A 16254-nucleotide genomic window follows, 5' to 3' on the forward strand; every position below is an offset into this window, starting at 1 on the left:
TTACCCACCGCTGTATAATGAAAATTAAAATTAAAGATTTTTCAGTTAGGATGAATAACACAAACATTAAAATTTACCTCAGCTATAGCAAAATCGTAAGTGTAACATACTGTTCCATATCTCCACACATTATTTAGTCAGGTTTACATTCTTAATACGTTTTTCCCAAAGGCTATTGTAGATTTATGTTACGTTCTGCTTTCTTGAAGTACTTGCTTGTCTACAAAGTACTACTGATAAAAATTATATATCAAACAAATGAGATGCATGTCAGAAACCTATAAATAATGAATTAAATGCTAGTATACTCATAAATATTACAGAAAAGACCAATAGGTTCCAAAAGAGTACTTCCCTTATAACTTCTTACTTAAACCACAAGGGCATGATGCTGTTGAGGAGGCTGAATTATATATATCTGGATTTATAATTAGTCCAGCCATTAACCTTTTCTCCAGTTTCTATCTTTGGTGATATACTGTACTATAAATAAGAGATTACCTTGCAGAAAATATGGTTTTACATAAATGCTCCATGCATATTTTATAATCACTTTTAATTTATTTATTCTGGGTCTGATTCTCCACAGTCTTGTACTGGTGCAGTCCTACCTGTGCAAGACCGATACAAACCAGACCAAAGCAGAACTTTGTGATCACTTAAAGCAAACGTGCTTTACTCATTTGTGAATGGATATGCATACACAGGTTCCATAGGGTTGAGGCAGGTCAGAACTTCAGTTTTGGAGTAACATGCCTGGCAAAAATTGTAGGCGGACCTAAGGCACTAAATCACTGCATAACAAAATTAGCATGTTTTATTAATCCTGAGCCAATTATTGCCCAGTCAGATGTGTAGATTCAGTATGCCTTTGCTCTGTTTTCTATTCCTCACATTGATTGGTATAAAAACAGGTGGTGTTCAGCTTTGCAAGAAAAAAGTTACATAGCCAAACCTCAGGCACTGAGTGGCAGGTTTATATATGTGTGTGTGTGCACGTGTGTATATATATATATAAAATTACATATAAAATATATGCAGGGACTTCTGCAGCTGACCAGGATTTCTGCATCCAGAGCACTAAAGGGGTTATTTTTAAAGAAGCTGCATCAGAACCTTCTGCACAGAGCTGATGACAGCCAGTAAATGGGTGCACATTAATGCTGCATTAGTATTGTAAAACTGCAGCACTTCGCAAAAGCCTGCCAGAACACGACCCAATCTGGGCTGTTAAAATGGCTGCGCATGTATTTGTAATTTGCCATCCATTCAAAAGCCAAAAAAAAAGGGAGATTAAATTATCTAACTCTTCACAGAAACTTCTCCTGAAAAAGCCAAACACAACGTTGTTATGCTCTACAGCTTAAAACATATCTGCAAACCAGAGTTTAAACTCAAAACACTCGTTCTAAAGATATTTTAATCTATTACTCTGTTACTTCACATTTTTAACTTTTAAAACAGTAGGTCTCTGTCTATAGGGATTTCAAAAGTCAAAACTGACAGTACATATTTAACTATCATAACCACCCAGCAATTATGTTTAGCTCCTGCATTCTCATCTAACTAGCCTTGCAATCTAGGAATTTCTGTGCATATTGGGATTTCTGTAGAAGTTAGCATTAATGAAATAGAGTTTTAAATTTCCCTAGGCTCAATGTAGACATTAAGAATATAAATGTAAATTAGCAGAGAAGAACAGGCAGCCTTGAATACTAACACTTTCATCACATTACCTTTAGTTAAAAATGTACTAAGGAATGGGGGAGCCAGTTTGCTGCACCTGGCACCCCCATACTGCATTAATAATTATTAGAATATTTCTGTAACTGTCTATTCTGTAATGCTATAACACTGTCTCAAACACCTTCCAGTTACAGATTAATATTGTATGTCTGATAAATAACAGCTATCCAATTCTGTTCTGTCTTGAAGACTGCCTCTAAAAAGATTCTTTTCTGCTTAAAAAACAGTTATAGAACAAATGTGGCCAGTGTTCTTGCTTTTTACTGGCATGACAAATCTTGCAAATTCATTGCTTTTTTCTGACATTCATATAGCCCCCGGCAGTATTATTTTCATTACAGTGTGTTTTCTATGATTGCGGGTGTCCATGCTCTTTGCTTTAGTTGACTCTCTGTCCCCATCATCACTGCCAGTGTGTTCTGGTGGTAAGCAAGTGAAAATAAGATAAATAGTGAGAATATGAACCTTGAACATGTGCTATTATTACCTTCAAGCTATTGACATGTCTAGTACCAAATTACCAGTTCTAGTTATAAAAGCTGAGATTTGTATACTTAAGAACTACTCCTTGTAGAACTTTTTACAGTGATTAAACATTCATTATTGTCATGCCCAGTTACATACTTCAATTGTTTATGTACTCAAAATGGCTGATATTTTTCAATATATGCTGATAGTAATGACCCTAACTAGAAGACAGCAATTCACTTAAATGGTGATGATGATATAAACTCCACTTCTTGAAGTTCAGCTGAAGTGGTAAAAAAATTTTCTATTTTCTGTGGCTTTTCTGGGGCCGCGTGGGATGTACCTGAGGGTATCGAGGGAGCTAGTGGAGGAGGGCCAGCAGGGCCAGGGCAGTGCCCGTCCCCCTGTGCTGGGCCCTGGTGCGGCCGCCCCTCGAGCCCTGGGGGCAGGTTTGGGCCCCTCAGCCCCAGGCAGACCCTGAGGGGCTGGAGCGTGTCCAGAGCCGGGCAGGGGCTGGGGCACAAGGCTCACGGGGGGGCTGGGGGGCTCAGCCTGGAGAAAAGGAGGCTCAGGGGGCACCTGATGGCTCCCCACAGCTCCCTGACAGGGGGTGTAGGCAGGGGGGGGTCGGTCTCTTCTCCCTAAAAAAGTGACAGGACAAGAGGAAACGGCCCCATGTGGCACCAGGGAAGGTTTAGATTGGACATTAGGAAAAATGTCTTCACTGAAAGGGTGGTCAAGTGTTGGAACAGGCTGCCCAGGGACGTGGATGGGTCACCATCCCAGGAGGTATTTAAAAGAAGATGTGTAGATGCGGTGCTTAGGGACATGGTTTAGTGGTGTCCTTGGCAGTGCTGGGTTAATGGTTGGACTTGACGACAGTTTTCCAACTGAAATGATTCTATGATTCTATTCAGGGCTATTATCTCATTGGAATAACAGGTCGAATCAATTGAACGAAATAGGGTTTTTTATAAATATAGTGATTGTGAAGGTTTTATACGTATTTTAATCTTGTTTTCTTTTGGTGTAATGAAAAAAATGCTCAATCATAGAATCATAAAGTAACATAAGTTGCGAAGGATCTCAAGAAATTTTTGGTCCAACCCCCACCTGAAGCCTGGTCCTTTCAAGTTTGAATATTCCCAAAGATGGAAAACCCATAACCTCTCCAGGCAACCTGTTCTAGGATTTGATGACCCCATGGTTAAAACACTTCTAATATCTAGTTGGATTTTCTCATGTTCCAAAAGTGTGTACATTGCCTTTTCTCCTGTCCCACCTTGCTGAACTCACTCCAGAAAGCTGGCGTCTGTCTTGTACTGGGGAGCTCAAAACTGTATGTCAGATATGGTATTAGAAGTACTGCAGAGGCACAGGGTGACTTCCCTCTACCCGCTGGATACAGTCTGGCCCACTCTTCTCCTTTGCTGCAGGGTCACTTTGCTGCCTCTCGTTCAATTTGTTGATCAGGTCCCCAGGTGCTTGCTGCTTTCTCTGCCTTGGCCCTGTACTGTACAGGTACACGATGCTGTTGCATTTGCATACAGGACTTTGTTATCCTTTAGTGAACTTCAGAAGGTTCCTGTGAGCCCTGGTCTGTGCATGGACTGCTCACCACAACTTGGTATTATCTACAAACGTGCAGAGTGTGCACTCTTGCCCATTGTTCAGGTTGTTAACCAAGACATTAAACGTTCTGACAAGAAATAAGATCAAGAATCTGACAGGTAACTACATGGATGAACGTTGTGTGTTCCTGGTCTTCCAAAATGAACTGTATGAATTGACGATATTTTAAAAAAATGAAAAACTGGCACTTTTCTCAATGATTCTTGAATAAATAAGTATATACAGATTTTTCTGAACACCTGCATGATAACTATGCAAAGCCTCAAAAATGTTTGTGGTTTGAATTGTGGTGTCTTAAGATACTATCTCAAAAGAAGTACATTAATCAGTTTCACAGTATATTATTGACCTGAAGATTTTGTGGGGGTCATATGATAGATTTTTATAATGAATTTAAAACTGAAAGGAAAATCGTGTTCCATTGTAAAAAAAACAAACACACACACAGAGAGAAGAAAAACAAAACCACACAACTTGAAATTCTCTATTTGCTCTAGTATATGTAGTACTAGGAGATTAAGATCTCTAAGACAATATTCTACACTAACTTTCAGAATTTTCCATAAAATTTTCAGAAATTTGCTTATAGATTATGTCCTAAATTTGGATTGTGGTTTGGTTGGTTTTTATCTCATAGATGATACACTTTAAGCACAGCAGCATTTCTTATCTCCCTTATCAATGTTCTGACAGTTTCGACCTCAGTTCTGAAGACAGTTCAGTGTCTTCCCATCAAGTGAATTTTGGGTATAGGTTTTGAAGTTGCTAGTGAATGGTAGCAAAAGAGTACTGCACAACTCTTGATTACCTTTGCTATAGGGCAATCAGGATACTAACTTAGACCATAAATTTTACTGCAAGTTCCTTACTAAACTGAAGGTGAAGAAGAAAATTCAAGGCATCAAAATTTTCAGTAAGATGCCTCTTAAAAATCATCTGGTTTAAAAGCATTTGACATCATTTAAAAGACATTTTTTGCAAGCTTGCCTCCTAGGAAGCACTTGGGAGCCTAAGTAAAATCTGAGTGTTTATGTTTTAAAGCACTTTTAATGCAAGAAATCTGTGTATAATTATCTCTAATTAGTCATCTCTTCCACTGAGATTTATCCTAAGCATTTAGTTTTTCTCTTCTCTACAGTAGCTATATGCCAGGCTTTAACAAGTAGGACTGTCTGACAAGCTGATCTCTGGATGAGATTTCTAACTTGTCTGGTTCAGTTTTACCTGTTGCTTTAGGACATTTCTTAATGAGGCCAGAGTTACTTTCATGTCTAATTAAGCTGAAGAGATTAAGATATTTAGGCCTTGGTTTTGTGTATTTTCCTAAGGGAAAAGTAAATACATATGCAACAGAGATCAGCAAAAATACAAGAAAGAAGAAAAGCAGCAGGAACATAGGGGAGTATTATGTAACAAAAGGGAACAGGCAAAGGGAGAAGCAGGTTGGGTAGATGATCCTTCATAAAGCATCTTAACTTTCAAATGCCTCAAAAAATATTGTACTGCACTGTGAGTCACAATTTCTCTCTAACAAAATTATTATGTAATTGTGAACCTGAAATAGGAACCTGAAGAGAAACAGAAGAATAGGGTTTATGTCTGTATACACTATATTTTAATAAAAGAGACTTAATATCATTTCCTTCCTACATAATAAATTATACTGTAGGCTAACCATGAGGCTGATGAAACAATGGATCTAAAATGCTTTACAAAACATGCCTTTGCTTTTTTATGTTCCTTATCTTCTTTAGTATCAGCTTTCAATGCGGTAAGAATATTACTATTATTTTATTTAGGACAGAAATGATCCCTGCTATTGGGAAGTTTAATCTCTCTTTGGAAGTGCTTTACCTTAGTTCCATTCTAATGGGCAAGCTGATAGACTCAAACCTCTTTTAGCATGTATTCATATTCAGGAATAAACATTTTCATTGAATATTTTTCAACAGTGATGTTTAATATTCATCTTTCTTAGTAACAGGTTTTTAAAGTCTTCTAGTTTAGATGCACCTTTCTGCAGTACCAAAGGACTTCCCCCTAAGAGCAGGAAAGCCTTTAAACTCATCTTTTCACATCTCCAACTCTTTTCAGTTATCTGGGTCTATACTTATTTATTTCACATGCTCATTTAATGTGATTTTTTTTTTCTTAATCCTTTCTTAAGAACTGAAAAAATGTAGACACTTTTAAGGCTTTTTTTCCTTTTCTTTCTTGACCTAGACTTAATTTTTATTTGGGTCTTGAAGCGAAGCTGAGAATACAACTGGTCTGTTTGGAGGGTTCTGGGTTTCAAACCAAAACAACAAAGAAAATATTTCTCTAAGTCAATTGGAAATGGATTTTTTTTTTTCAGTTGATCAAAACAAAAAGTTTAATTTTAAACTATTTTTTAATCGTAATAGATATTATTTTTTATAATTAATGTAAGGAAAATGAATTGTCTTCTACACCAGCTACACATCAGCTACCATCACGCGAGTAAGGCTTACTGGGGAAATGGAGAATCGGTACTGGTGACAGGAGCATTAGCACCACCTTGTGTTCATGTGATAGGAAAAGAAGTAAGTAACCCCTCTCCAACCATTAAAATTGCAGCACTTCTCTGTTCTCACCGCTGCATATTAACGAGGGAGCCATACTTGTGGGAAAGGTGCATAATTTTTTGGCGCTGTAAGTTTAAAATAATCGATCCATCCAGATAGATACGAAATTATCAGGAACCAAGTCTGCAGTTTTGGCCAAGATGCTAAGCAGCAGCCATAGCACACGAACAGCCTAACTTTTGTCAGGTTTTTGGTAGGCGTCTTGGAACAAGATAGTTCAGAGGTGAATTTTGAAAGTAGATTTGCAGTTATTTACAGGAGTTCTTTCTGAATGTGAGAGATGACACTGTAAAAACTATGAAAGTCTTTTCTTGGATAATTTAGAAAGTGAGCAAAGGAGGCACAGGCATCATGCAATGATGGAAAGCCTTGGAGAGAGACTCAATATCATGTTTGTGTTACTTCTTCATAGCACACAGCACAGAGCAGCTTGCTTTCTTCAGTCTTTTGCATAGTAGAAACTGTTCTGTAAACAAATCTATTTCTGGTGCATTTTTCACCAAGATGAGTACCAAAGGTTTTCATTTCTTTTTCAAAAAAATCAACTTCTCTTTAGTAATTTTCTTGGTTCTAGGGGTACAATTTTTGAAAAGTGATATCCCATCAGAAATTGCAATTACTTACTTCTCTCTTAGCTCTACTACACAATGTACAGTTTCTGGTAGAAAGTCTGGGACAAAACCTGTTCTTGCCAGGAGCTGGTAATAATACGAGACTGCAATTTCACATTACGGTGTTCTATTTCTACGTGTATTTAGCCTAGCTTCATGAAATTCAGCTCTTCTCAGTGAAAGGGAAATAGAAAAGCAACTTTTCCTTCTTGCTGGACCCTTCTCTTGGTCCAGAAAGCAAACACTCCTGACTGGTGCTTCATACCTCACTTTCTCCTTCCTAATCGTACACAAACTGGAATACTCCCAGACTAAGGGCAAGACTGTGCCCTGTGTGCCGCCTTAGTGGGATGTGCCAATTCTCTTTTCACTAGGAACATAACTAGAAAAATATATGACATAATATACTCATAACTGTAAAAACAAAAAAAAAAATCTTGATTCTCCTTTACATTTCAGTCTGCATAATGATCTGCATGTTGTTAAAGTGAATATGCATCAGGTACAGCTCGACTTCTGTTGTTATGTTTTGATCATGTTTTACATCCACTCCTTATATGCACCTATATCAGACTGATGTAGGTAACATTTTAAAAAATGGCCATATTCCAGAACCACTGTGCACAATTCTGAATGATGGATCGGTATCATTAGTTTTATCAAGTACAAATAACTGGATTTGAAAAATAATGTAACCTTTTGGAGTACATGTAGATGTATACAAAAACAACTTCCTCAACAGTGTCCTTTTGGAGTCTGACAATGTCTCAAATGTCCTTATAATTTTTCTGCCTGTTACATTAAGGGCAGGGCAATGTTATTAGTACTACTCAGTCCCTTCTGTCACTTTCTGGCAGACAGCTGGGATCTCAGTGCCCTTCATATTTGGGTAGTTTCTTATCACTATTAAGGAACTTACTGTAAATATTTCACCTCCTTTTTGAAATACTTTTCTCTTCGTCTGTTGAAAAGCCCAAAACAAACAAGTCAACCCTTGTATTTCAAACCAACTATGTTAGAAAGCATAGGCAGGGATCTGGCTGATTTCCTGCCTCTGTGTTTTGTCATTTCCATAAATGGCATACCAAACGACTACTTCAGTTATTTAGGGAAGCATCTTATCCTGTCTTACAGGACTGTCCAGGAAGGAGTCTTGTAAACCAGGAAAATTCCCTGAAATTTCAGAGAAGTGTTCAAAGACTTCATCTGATTCAGAGAAAATAGGCAAAAAGAGAAAGCTTTAGCATCATTCTCAGAAGCACAGTCTGTCAGAACTCTGGTAAGTGTGGTGATATCCTACCCCAGGTGGGTTGAAAAGATCTTATTCAGCAGTCAGACCAGCAGCTGTGTCTCAGGTCTCAACAGAGATTGTTGTAATGCAGGCAAAGATCTCTATTCCCATAGGAGGCACGAGAATAATTTAAAACCAGTGCTTCAGCATAACTCAAGTTACCAGTTAAAGAAAAGACAATGAATCACTCAGGAGGCTCTTTTGAACTTGAGCTAGCCAAAAGGTGTCAAGCAAGTCCTTAGCTTCAGTACTGCATTGACTAGTATATTGCAACTGTGCACTAGAGATATTCTCCTTTGCTACCTACAGAGAAAATCTTTGGTGCACGAAGCTGCAGTATTATATAAACCTACATGTGTCTTCACTCAAGAAAATTCCATCTGGCACCAGCATATCTAGCAATCTTTTACCTATTGCTTGTTTAGCATATTTGGTTGAGAAATCTGAGAGTCAGATTTTTTTTTGCTCAATGCACTTCTGTTATTTGGTAAATTTAGGTTTCATGAGATGAAGGACTCTTCTCACCAGTTATAAAAAAAATCTTTGTTCTGATTCTTGGAAAAATCTGTGTCTCTATCTGTTCCTTCTACTGCAGTAGTTCCTCTAGAAGAAATGCTCCCATTATCCAGTGGGTCTCATCTCACATTGGAATCTGCTCCTAGTTCTGTTGGAGCATGCATATAACATACCTGAAGTTTCACACCTTCCTATGTATCTTTCTCTTGGACTAATACATTATACCTGCATGGTACTCCAAGCAGACCTTTTTTTGGTTTCCCTAACCCCAACTCACCAGGGAGCATCCCATGGGTATCTGAAATTACCATACATACCAGACGCTCCACTGATAGCTGGCAACGATTTTCCACTATTATCAACTTTGGCTCATTTATCTCAGCAGTGGCTGAAGAGACAAAGGTAGGATTGAATGCCCATCTCCACTGGTTATCTTTTTATGTCTTCCCTTGATGAGTCCTTTTATGACTACCACATGCTAATGACTACAATAGGCGATCGCATAGCATTCCAAGCAGAAGCATGAATAATAATGTGTGATCTCTGCCAACAGGTGGGAAATACTTACTTGGCTATGGTAGTATCTTAAAACCTGGAATTTAGACTGGTTGGCTGTCTTGGTTCCTATTTCTGTGACTAACACATCCACTTAATTCTAGACCATTTTGTTTTGTTTTGAACTATTTCCATGCTCAACCTGTGGTATCTAAGTTTTGTGTTAATGAAAAGTAAATGTTAAAGCCTGTCCAGAGAGAGAAGAAACCAAAATAACCATGTCTCCTGAGAAGGAAAATTTACTCTTTACGCTCAGAATAGTTCATGACCGATCTATACTGCGGAAGAATTATTCCACCTACCAAGACTAAGTCACAGATACTTGAGACAAACTTTTGAGAGAGGACTGTTCTGACTTAAAATAATTTATTTTTTTGATTCAGTTCATCGTGAAGTTTGTTTAATGGCTTCAAGATTCGTGAGAACTGGGTTTGGCTTGTTACTTTTGGCCTTCCTAAGAAAGTAATGTATATCCAGTAGTTCAAGGCTTTCTTTCTGCTGCACAGGATGCATTTAGTCCAAGGAAAGACAGAACGGACTTCCTAAAGGACTCTGTATTTACCTCAGGATTTTTACAGCTGTACTTTATTTAGGGAGAGGCAGATTTAGATTTCCAGAGTATGGCTGAAAAGAGATTTCATTCTGAAGAACTAGACCAACTTCTTCATCTTAAATTTGCATCTTCAGAAATCTGTAGAATAGAGGGAAATAAATACCTGAAGTCTAGAAAGGAAGATACAAAGTCAGTGCTCTGTCATTCATGTGAGCAGCAATTTTGATGCTAGATTTGAAAACTTGTATTATCTTTCTGGTTCCTCATCATTGTTTTCATTTTCCCATCCTTTGTTTTTTTAAAGTGGCTGGCTTTGGAACTACCAAAACCTCACAACTTTTTTCCGAATTGGGTTGCAGCCTACGTAAACTGGGGAGACATCTCCATTGCTTCATGTTTATACGGATACTAATACATGTTTCGGAAAAGGAGTTGTGTCTTGGGCCAGCTCCCTCATTACCCTTGCAATGCTGTTCATTGAGGAATTATCTTTTTTTTTTTTAAGCTTTGCTCCCTACAAACTGATCACGTTGGCAGGAAGTAATTTTGAATGTCAAAACCCTATCTGTGTTTTTTACCTGAAGAACCAAGAAAGAATGACCCAACAAGATTTCTCATGGGCACCTGAATTTTATTTCTGAGGGAACAAGCTCAGGGCAGCGTTGTCTCAAAGAGCAAATACTAAAAATGACAAAAAAGTTATGTATTAGCAGCAGTATATTAGAATCACAGATGGCTTTACCTCATTTATTTTTCATTTATGCACTCACTATACATGCAAAAATATAGTTTCTCTTTACTTAAGAGCCAGTCCTTAAGTTGTTTTCATTTCTTCAAGAAAATGAAGTTATGTCCTGGGGCATGGTGCAGAGTTAAAACAGTAGCTTGAATTTAGGTGGACTATGCAGAAACTTACGAAGAAACGACAGGAACTGTGAATTCCATATTTTTTTCCAGTGTGTTCCTGTTGTTGAATGCACAGGCTAAATGTAAATAAACACAGTGATTTTAAGGAAGTGATAGGTACGTGTTCGCAGGAGGCATATACACAGGAATTGCAATGGAGATGGACTCACAAGCTGGGTCCAGCCTCAGACACACACCTTTGCCAGTTCCTTGGCTTTATCAGCACAATGAAAATCGCTACAAATAACTGCAGATGCAGATTTAGCAGTTACAAAAAAAGCCTGGTGTAATCACCTTTACACCTTTACACGTCCTCCTGAGGGCCGTCTGTGTATAAACGATGGAATTACAGAGATGATCACCAGAAGATGAGGTCCCACTGCACCAAGACTCGGGACCGTTAACCGAGGTGGCCACGGGAGAGCCCCACCTTAAAGCTCAGCTTGTGAGAGGAAAGCAGTTGAAGCACTCGATCGATAAATCAACAGCTCTCTCCCAAGCCTTGAGTCCCTCATCAGTCTAACTCCCTCGGCAAGGTAAGTTATTTAGGGGGAGGTACGCCGAGTTATTTCCAAAGGCAGAGGAGGGCCGGCGGGCCCCTTCCCCGCCATGAGGCGGCACCGCGAGCTGCCTGTCCCCGCGGGGCCGGGGCCGCTCCTCTCCCTCAGACGGGTGCAGCCGCCTCACCTCCCTCCCCGGCTACTTCTCTGAACTCTGCCGAAAGGCTCCCGAGTGACGCCCGCCTGCCGCGGTGCTACCGCCGCCCGCGGGGCTGCCCTTCCCGCCGCGCTCGGCTCGCGCCCCCTCAGCGCCCGCCTGACAGCCCGCGGTGGCGGCCGGTGCGAGGCGACTTGAGGCGCGGCCGTCAGTAACGCGCCTGCGCAGATCTCCCGGGCATGCTCATTAACGGCGAAGGAGCCGAAACGGGGGAAAAAAAAAAAAAAAAAAAGGGGAAAAAAAAAATCCACTGTGAGCGCGAGCGGCGCCGCTGCCACTACACCCGCCGGAGAGGAGCGGCGGCGGCAGCAGCGGCGGGGCGACGCCGAGCCCGGCCCCGCTTCCCCTCGGGTTTCTCGCAGCCTGACGCGCCGCCGCCGTTCGCTGCGGGTCGAGCCGCGGCAGCAGGAGCCGGCGCTGTCCCCTCCGCGGGGCGGAGGGGCCGGGGCGGGCGGCGGGGGAGCGGCAATGTGGATTTATACTCGCCCGCGCCGCAGCCGCCGGGGAGCGGGGCGCGGGCACCGCACCTAGAGGCGATGGGAGCAGCCGTCGGTGGGGCTCAGCCGGGGCGCTGCTGAAAGTTCAGCCGGTGGCCGCGCTCGGTAAGTTTGCTGGGGAGGCGGCGGCGGCGCCGCGGGCGCCCCAACTTCGCCTCTCGCGGCGGGCGGCCAGGGGGTGCGCTGCCCCGCCGGGCACGGGAGCCGCTCTGCGAGGGGGGTGCGAGTGCCGCTGGGTGTGTACGTGCGCCTACATCCGCGCCGGGGGGCGGCGGAGCCCGGCCGGTGCCGGCAGACGCGCGGCTCCGCGCCGCTGTGCGGGCACCTGGCCCCGCCGCCGCAGGAGCCCGCTGCCGCCGCGCGCGTGGCGGGAGCTCGCACCGGCGCCCGGCGGAGATGCCGCGTACGTAGCAGCGGGGCTGAGGCACCAGCTCGCCTCACGCCTATAGGGGTCTCCTTCCCCCGCGGCTGCGGCGCGCTCGGGCGGGCTGGGCTGGCGCGGCGCGGGGCGCTGCTCTCACCCCGAGCGGCAGCTGCTCCGGCCCCGGCGGTGCCGCCCCTCAGGTGCGGCGGGGCAGCGGGTGCGCGGCTCTCCGCGGGGCGCGGCGGCGGGGGAAGGCGGGGCGCGCTGCAGGGGGGCGCCGCCCGCCCCCGCGGGGCGCCCCGGCGCGGCGCTGGGCTCCGGCTCCGCTCTGGCGTTGCGGGAGCGCCCGGGCCGCCCACGTGAAAAGCCGCATCCCCGGTGCGCGCAGAGGCGTGTGGCTCCGGCTCCGCCGGGGCAGCGGCACCGCGCTCTGCCCGCCGGCGGCTGGGGGCTGCCGGGCTCCTGCCCGCTGCTCGGGCGTAACCTGCTAAATGTGTGTTCAGCGTGTTCTCCTCCGACCGGCCGCGGGATCTGGTAGCCTCTTGTTTTAGTGTATGTGGTGGTTGTACCGCTCTGCTGCTTTGAACTGTTTTTTTCCTCAATACCTTAATGCTGTAGCTCGTGACTGATGCTTTAGGCTTGGCTGATGAAAGCTCAGGCTGGCTATTGATACGATTGTGGTGCACAGGGGGCTCCCAGCTTCTCCAGTATTAACTGCAGGCGCTTACTGTGTTAAATGTCAACACGTTTCCCTTAGCAGATGCGGGATTTACATGTTTTAATTCCCGAATCACAGGCAAGAACTTCTCCCACCCTCCCCTCCCGTCGTTCGCTTCCATATGCGCTGTCTTTTCGGACTGTATAATAACTATCTTGGCAACAGTCTTTCATTGATTATGTTCATCGTATCCAAAGGCTGTAGATACCCATCTTGATTGTGCTGATGCTTCTGTGGTAATTAACGAGTCAGATACACTGTGCTATGGAAATAAATACTAGCTGTCCGTGTGGTGGGGCAAGCATCTTAAACATCTACTACATCTCCAAATGTTTTTGCAGTAACAAAACCCCACCACTTCTGGTGCCTGTATTTTAGCTGTTAATTGTGAAGTTTAACATAGAGCAGTTTGATATTTCAAGTATGGAATTCCTGGTGTTGGAGAGAACACTTTGTGAATCACAAATTGCGAGATACACTGTAGCAGGAGAAGAGCTGTCCATCAGCAGGTGAGACCCAGCCCAATAGTTTTCCTTCTGTCCATAGTTTCTTCTCAAAGCTTATTTTATGCATGACCTGTAATGCTATGGGCTAATTTCAAAATACTTCTTTTCAGATGAAATACAGACTTGCTAATAAACTAACTGCTGTTTTCCCTGTGGATAATAGCATATATTGATAATATAAAATCATCAGAAGTTGTTAATGTGTTTTTAATGCAGCTGTGTGTTTTGGGGGGTTTGACTTGTTTCAGGAACTCGGATCTTTTAACAGCTTGGGGATTTAGGAGCTTTTGTGGGTGTTGCCTTTTTTTTTGTTTTGTTCTTGTTATATCATAGTTTCAAGGAATGATTAGAAGCTTTCTGAATAACACGTTCCCAATAAGTTTTGTTCTATGAATGTCTAGTTAAAAAAAATAAAACCTCAAGAAAACTGTTTCAAATGCTTAAGTAAAAATCTTTTCTTTTATAGAGAAGTGTTCCTTCCATTTGCCAATTTTTAAATATTTAAGTGACATATGTAAGTAAAAAAATAGAAAATTCTTATTGAAAACAACTGCTAATGTGGGAATGCAAATTACTGCTCTTAACATCTCAAGTAGTCAGGTGTGGAAGTAAATGAACATATTGTATTGATGGCTTCTGTATAAAAAAGCCACTGAAATGTATTCAGAGTTCTATAAAAGCATTGTCATGTGAGAAAAGACATAGCAAAGGAAATCTATTATTACTCATTTGATGTGGCATTGTAATTTAAAATGATAGTTTTAAAAACTGAAGAAATGAGACATGGTTTCTCACATATGTGCCCATAGTCACCTATGGAAACACGCAACATTTTTGCTCTGCAGTAATGGCTTAGGAATAGGTAAGTGTATGCTTTCTTCTTTTCATTGAGGTAAGAAATTCTGAGGAATGGCATTGAAGTTAATTGGACCAGGCAGGACATTATGTCAATGTGATTCATGAGGTCTACATGACATGAATTTAATTTTAAAATTATCCTAATCTGAAAAATGTAAGAAGAATAATGTTGCTTAATTTCTCATTATCTCAGCACTTTGATTATGGAGAACCAGTCCTCTCTGTTTGGTTCGGAATACTTTTTGTTCCCATTTTACAGAGTGAGAGAAAGGTGTGTCCTTCCTTTTCTTCAGCCACAATGACTGACAGTATGTTTTGGTGACTGCAGTGGGGACTAAGCCTAAAATGTTTTAGAGACCAAGTATGAAATTGGTGACGGTGCTACATCTGAAATTCAGGAGTTTCTGATTCCTTGTCTGCTACTCAGTCATCTAGATTTGTCTGTTGATTACGTTTCACAGTTTCAGCACAACTGAGTTAATGTTCAATACCCTATAACTGTAAAAAACGTCAAGTCAAAGAGAGGTCAATTGCACTGGCTACCTCTTGCTAACATGTAATGTTCTGCCTCAGTGTTGCTGTGTAGTCAGTTCTTTGACAATGTATTTGGGGCCAAATAAGGCTGAAAATATGTGGTAGTCTTGGTATTGTTATCTTTCTCTTAAACAGTCTCAGAGGTCTGAAAAAAAAGGTATGCTATGACTATCCATTATGATTTATAGAAATATATATATACACACATTAAAAACATGAATATTAGTAGGCTTTTCTAATAAGAACTTGTTTTTTTGTAAAACTTATTCCAGTAAAATATTGAGGATATCCAAAAACTCAACTCTGCAAAAACTTGCTAAATGTCCAGTGAACTAATATATACTGACAAAACAAGTCAGTTTCTTTCCTGCTGTATTTACTTTCTTAATCAACTTTCAGAAACATTTTGTTAAAAGATACTCAGCTATATCTTTGGGGTTTTAAAATACTGTTTCTCTACTACAAATTTGAACTTCAGTATATTGAGTATATTATTGAAAATAAGTATTCCTTCTTTGTTTTCACTCTGAGCTGTTTTATTTTAATTTCTCTATTTAAAAGAATAAAATTCATATATATTTTATATTAATCACTTCGGCTGAAGCTACTGTGTGAGACTATTGTGTTGTTTTCTATTTCCTAGTACAGAATTCTCATTTCTGAGTTTTAGAAAACAAGTAATATAAGACTGAAGGGAAAATTTCACTTCTAGTTAAATGTGTTGTCTATAAGTATATTGAAATTAAAATGACTGTATTGAATTGGGCTCAGCACTGGCTTGTTGCTTTGGAAGCCCTCACTCAGCAGTGTTTATTTTCTGTAGCCTTAATGAGCAATTACTGCACTCTTCCATTTCAGAGCCTCTTCTAAGTAGGCAGTGCTGCTTGTTCCGAATTACAGATGTCATTTTCTGGTTTGCCTGTAGGCTGCTGGAATTCTTGGTGTTTTGGTTTATTTGTTGTCCTGAATGCAGAGAGATGTTTACTAAGGATTGTGAGGAGTCCGTAAACTTTTTTCTTTTTTTCTAAGATGAGGAATTTGGGGTTTTAGGTATAAAGTTCTGCTTTTAATACAGTGTGTCTGTCTGTCTTACTTGTACATGTCATTCTGCCTGTACTTCAGTCTTAAATGACAGACAACATTTTGATATATTTTAAAGAATTCGTATTTCCATTA

At 41.4% G+C, this 16254-nt stretch overlaps 1 protein-coding gene across 2 annotated transcripts in view; it reads left to right on the forward strand.

Annotated features, from left to right (window-relative positions):
- The first annotated feature begins 11844 nt into the window (after positions 1-11844).
- Positions 11845-16254, forward strand: part of TENM1 (teneurin transmembrane protein 1) — a 349702-nt gene continuing 345292 nt past the window's right edge. For both annotated transcript variants that reach the window (XM_055818110.1, XM_055818111.1), the window contains exon 1: positions 11845-12203. The gene's annotated coding sequence lies outside the window, so the exon portion shown is untranslated. The remainder of the gene's footprint in view (positions 12204-16254) is intronic.

Source organism: Falco peregrinus, chromosome 13 (assembly GCF_023634155.1).
Source record: "Falco peregrinus isolate bFalPer1 chromosome 13, bFalPer1.pri, whole genome shotgun sequence".
Taxonomy (NCBI): Eukaryota; Metazoa; Chordata; class Aves; order Falconiformes; family Falconidae; genus Falco; species Falco peregrinus.